Source organism: Condylura cristata, unplaced genomic scaffold (genome assembly GCF_000260355.1).
Source record: "Condylura cristata isolate star-nosed mole 26May11 unplaced genomic scaffold, ConCri1.0 scaffold00004, whole genome shotgun sequence".
NCBI classification, from domain to species: domain Eukaryota; kingdom Metazoa; phylum Chordata; class Mammalia; order Eulipotyphla; family Talpidae; genus Condylura; species Condylura cristata.
Window position 1 is genome coordinate 35,661,039 of NW_004567105.1, and position 5,616 is coordinate 35,666,654.

The window sequence follows — 5,616 nt, forward strand, 5'->3', positions numbered from 1 at the left end:
GAACTCATGCGGAAGCAGCTTTAGATTCTCAGTGCAGTGCTTTAACCCGCTGCGCCACCAGGGAGGGCCTGGTATCACTTTTAAATGACTATGATTTACAAAAAGATAAACTCATGCCTTTTGTAGCAACATGGATGGAGCTGGAAGGGATCATGCTTAGTGAAATAAGCCAGAAAGAAAAATACCGGATGGTTTCACTCATAGCAGGAGTATAAAGGACCATGGGGGAAAAATAATAATGAACAACTATATACTAGAGACATTTTATGGGGGTGGAATGGGGAATGGGATAAAAAATGGGGGTGGGGGAAGGAAGTGCACTGGACTACGGTGATGGCACACGGGTGATTTGGTGATGGGAAGCCCACAGGGATTACAACTGAGATGGAAAAAGGCACAAAGTGACAGAAAAACAAACTATTATATTATTTTTAAAAATGACAATGATTTAATTGTTAGTGAGTCTCTCAAATGATGGACAAAATAACTGAGAATGAAAAGAGGAACAAACTCATTGCTGGCTTAAGTCTGGGGATTGGGAGCAGATTTTGTTCACTCTCACAGTATTACTGAGAAATACTAGCTCCATATGTATCTACGTCACTCCAGAGAAAGTACTAACGGTGTACCAGATGGCTTCGCTGCAGCAGTGGTGGAGGTTTTAACTACATTAGCTGAAATTATTCAAACAATAAAGCAACTGTCCAAGTTTAAGAAACTTTTGTCAACATATATGTTCCGTGGTGAGAAGAGAGCTTTATTGGAAATTAACCAAAACAGAGGCTGTCGTGAAGCCATCACTGGCAGGAGGACAGGCTTTGCTTGCTGAGGGAGCTATTCTGAGTCTTGTCCAGCACGAGAGGACCCAGGCTGGGACGGCGGTGAGCAAGAAGGAAGACGTGCAGAGGCTGTTCAGTGATGTGTTGGACCAGAAGGACGGGCATGAAGTGAATAAACCATTGTTTCCCAAGGCCTGAGGGAATTTCTGAGGCCAAACAAGCCTCGGTTACTGAAGGAAACATTTCAAAACCTCCAGCCTCTAATTTAGATTCAACTGCTAGATTATCTAATTTCTCATCTAAAGGACAACTCTTTTAGCCTTTTAAAGAGTGCAGTTCTTCCATTTTTTTTTCTTATTTGGTCAATAACAAATGCCAACATAAACCTGTTATTACTCCAGAAACATCATTAGGTAATAACCACAGGCAAAAGTGTTATCTCTGCTTTCAAACCCATCCAAATAAATTGGAGCTATGATGTTATTTGCTCTTCACAGGAGAAAAACAAACAAGATTTAATCACAGCTTCTCTCAGGATCAGATCAGAACTTTCAAACTACTGACATTCCGAGCTAGATAATGTCTTCAAGCTTCTTTGTCTTGGGGAGGGCCTGGCCTGGGCATTGCAGTCTTCTGAGCCACAACTAGAATGTCTTGTGCTTCTTACACCAACTCCTGCAAGTTGTACCAAGAAAGAAGTCTCCAAGTAATGCCAGTGTATGTATATGGGGGGGTGAGGGGGAGCAGTGACTGTCTCCAGCACCACTAAGCTAGAAGAGTCTTTGTTAAATTACAGCCACACAGTAATGACCTTGAGGCCTTGGCTGCCTCACCCCATCACTTGGAAGGGGTTTGCAATGAGTAGGACAAAGGTGCCTGGGCAGTCTCTTGCTCTGCACAGGAAGTTCCTTGGGCATCCTCTTACTTCTTAGCCTCTTATGGGACTGGAAAGATTAAACATAGCTTCTCTCTCCCAGAGGTTATACCAGGGTGACAGGTTGGGTCAGAAAGCAGAGCCCAATCTATATGGCCACTGAGTGGTCAATCCCAAAATTTGGCTCTATTTCACGGACACTGGTCGGCAGGGCAAATATGCCAGGTTATAAACTGAGAATGGGGCTCTCCCTGGTGGTGCAACGGGTTAAAGCACCGCATCATGAAGCTCTCTAAAGCTACTGCAGCATGAGTCTGATCCCTGGCCAGGGAGCTGACCCACATGGCGCCGCAGACCTCTTCCGACCCGTGCGCTGCTCCTCTCACAGTGTACTTTGTCAATCTGCCTGTTCTGCTCCCCACTCTGTCTCTTGTGAATGGTCTCACTCACCATACTCTGGCCTATACCCCAGTTCTGTAAGCATAAATAAATAAATCTTAAAAAAAAAAAAACTGAGAATGGTGGACATGAAATAGTGGTGATGAGGTGCTGGAGCTCGCATTCAACAGGACTCCTGAGGCCTGCCTTGTTGTGAGCCCTAGGAGGGATGCCCAGTGGGTGGGGGCAGTGGATCTGGGAAGCGGGAGGGTCAGGTCTGAGAGGGAGATTAACACTTTAGAAGATTTTAAACTTTAAAATAAGAATAAAGCACTGTGTGTCATGCCTCTGTTAACTGGAAATATTTCCTAAAGTTACATAAAACAATGTATTGACCCCCTCTTCAAGACATGTATTTGATTAGCAATATGTTGACTTTACCATTACTTCAAAAAAGTACAAGTGAGGTCAATTGCTGTATTTCTAAAAATTCTGAATATTCTGGCTGGCACATGGCAACTTGGGAAGGACACTGTTAGCACTTATCCCAATTAGCCGTGGGAAACAGTGAGATGACAATGTGATGAAAATGTATCTTTGCCCCCCCCAAAAAAAAGAAAGAAAGAAAGAAAGAAATTCTTGCTTTTGATCTTGGCAATTATCAGAATGGAACTGTAGGCCCTCCCAGGTGGTGCAATTGGTTAAAGCACACCACTATGAAGCTCTCCGCAGCCCCTGCAGCATGACTTCCATCCTGGCCAGGGAGATGACCCACCTGGCATAGCAGACCTTTCCTGCCCCACTGCCTCACTGACTGCTCCCCTCAGCAATGTACTTTGTGAATCTCCGCTCTGTCTGGTGAACCCTCTCACCTCCCACACCTCTGGCCTGTCCCCCAGTTCTTGTATGCATAAATAAATAAATCTTTAAAAAATAAAATAAAAGGTATTTGTCTTTTATATGCTTACCTCATAATTGATCTTTGGTGGCTCAGATGAAATAAGATAGAAAGTTTGAAATAGAAGGGCTTAAATCAAAATAGTGATGTCACTCGTAGAGGGATGAGTAGGACATAAGAGAAAAGGTGGTAAATTCTCAAATGAGGTTTTCCTTTGAATGACCAGTGACCTGAATCTGCTTGGTGGCCATGGCCCCATGCCACCCACAGTGCTAAGAGCAAAGGTCCCAAATTCTGGAAGGTTCCAGTTTAAAGCAAGAATAATCACAGTTATTGGATAATACATTCTGTAGAACTACAGAAATGAGACCAAGGTAAATAAAATACAAAATAAAGGATTTTCCAGAGAACAGTAACTCTAAAAATGTCCAGTATCATTTCTTGACTGATTGTCCAGCATTTGATCAAAAGGAAAGCCCACTGGAGGAACCGCCCCCACGTGTGGTTCTGTTTGCAGTTCCAAGGGTTCGATCACTAGGACTGTGACTCTGCATCTCAGTTAACCCAGCTGACGAGAAATTCATTTGTTAAGAAGAAATGGTGACTGAAGAAGTCATCAGGGATTCCACCAGCACAGCACTTTCCCCTGGTGACTATCTGCTTCCTGAAGGGAGGGAGGGCTTGGGTTACTCACCCAGGAGCCTCTTCAAGCCACAGTTATTTAGTATCACAGACTCACATTCTTGCCAGTTATGCACCATTTCAGAGTTGTGTTCCCAGTTCCTGCAACACCTGGCAAGTCAGAGGACTTTCTGACAGGCCTTGCAACCCTCACTGGCTGCACGCCCAGCAGGAAGGGCCCACCGTGGCCCACCCTCCCCAAGGGGGCCACAAGACCAATTGCAGACTTGGGTTAGTAGCCATCTCTGTGCCCTCTGTTGAACACACTTTGTGTGTTACTAACAGAGCAAATGCCGACCTGCAGAGCCCAGACTGACTCTCCTCCTGAGAAGATAAACACACCCAGTTCCTTCCATTTATAGTTTAAACCTTCGAGGTCATCTTGCTCCCGGGGAGCTTCCCTCAATGAACAAAGCACCCAATCTGATCGGAAAAAACCCACACAAAGCAAAACCACTGTGCCTCATACCTTGTGGCTTTGGACTTGCAGCGGGGTGTTTTGCTGGCGTGTTTCCATTTATTCCCTGAGCCTCTTCATCAGATACATTCTGATTCACCAGTGTGGTCGTGCTATTGCTCAGACAAGGTGGGTCTATGGTGATCTTTGGACAGGTACTGCTGCCTGGAGAGCATAAAGTGAAAGGGCAGGTGAGTCCGAGGGTGAGGGGCAACTGGTCTTACGACTTGGATTTCTCTTGACCCCACAAAACGACAACAGTCACAGGTACAACACAAAGCACAGGACAGCCTTCCCATGTGTGCTGGCCTTGACGAACAGCATTTCTAGGAAAACCCTAGTCCCACATGCTCAAGAAACCTTACAGTACAGGCTGATGGAGTGCACGCGCGCGCGCGCACACACACACACACACACACACACACACACCCTCCTCTCAGGACAGGCTTCTGAAAGGGCAGCACGCAGCTGCTGTGACCCCAGAGGAGCAGAGGACGGGCCCAGCACTAATCTGTTAAAAGCGTCCTTCCAGCCTCCAGCAGCTTGCCAGTCAGTGTGTGACTCAAAGAACAAAGAGGCGAGCATTAATGTGACAGCTGACATGAAGAATCTAAAAGAGTGGATGGCTCGGAAGTGGACAAATGATTACCCCCAGCCCTCACTCACCGGCTTACTCAGATTCCAAACCAACACATAAAAGCTAAGGAGACCCACATTCTCCCCCAAAGAATGATGACATTATATAGTGGGCACACTCATATTTATAATGCAAACCACCCCCCATCCCCAATCTTCTTTAAAACACTGAAATCCATCATGTGATGTAGAGGGTAGAGATTGGGTGAGTTTCCATTGGAATTCTGATATAAGAAAGTTGAATTTCATTTTAAGAAATCATGCACAAATGCCTGCTCTTTTTCTCATATTACGCTTTTTTCTTGCTCACATGGTGTTATTAACAACTGGCTGGACCCTGCTTAGGAGAAAAATCTTCTTCCAGGGAGTTCACTGTCATTAAAAAGTGGATGCCACTGAAAAAACTGTCATTTGTATAGTAACAAAGAATTTCATTCTTAGGGAGTCCAAATAGCTAGAAGATAACTATTACAAACAAACAGATATCTAGAAAGATAACCATGATTCAAATCAAGAAAAGCTAATAAAAACCAATCAACTTCTTAACTAGTAAACAAAAGTCTTCTTTTGTTTTACTTGATTATTACAAAGGATTAATTTAAAACCATATTACTGCTTTTGTTTTCTGTGCACCCCTTAAAATGTATCTAGGCAGAATAAAAATAGAAGATAGTAACTTCCAAGTATCGCCTGAGAAGTTACTAGAGACTGAGGTATGTAGGCAAAGTATATCCCTAAAATCCACAGGGTACCCTTCACAAAGCCTTAGGAGCGTTAGGATATTTGTGCCCCAGTGTCCCCAAGGACACTGAGTATCCTGAAGGCCACCTGCCGGGGATAGTAAGGACGATGACCTTGGGACAGAACCTGTGAGAAGTCACAGCTGGAGGAAGTGGTAACAAGACCAGACAAG

At 44.6% G+C, this 5,616-nt stretch overlaps 1 protein-coding gene across 1 annotated transcript in view; it reads right to left on the reverse strand.

The window, feature by feature from the left end:
* Nucleotides 1-4,228, reverse strand: part of FGD4 (FYVE, RhoGEF and PH domain containing 4) — a 56,302-nt gene extending 52,074 nt beyond the window's left edge. Inside the window, exon 1 of the mRNA XM_004676525.2 lies at nucleotides 4,080-4,228. The gene's annotated coding sequence lies outside the window, so the exon portion shown is untranslated. The remainder of the gene's footprint in view (nucleotides 1-4,079) is intronic.
* Between the last annotated feature and the right edge of the window lie 1,388 nt (nucleotides 4,229-5,616).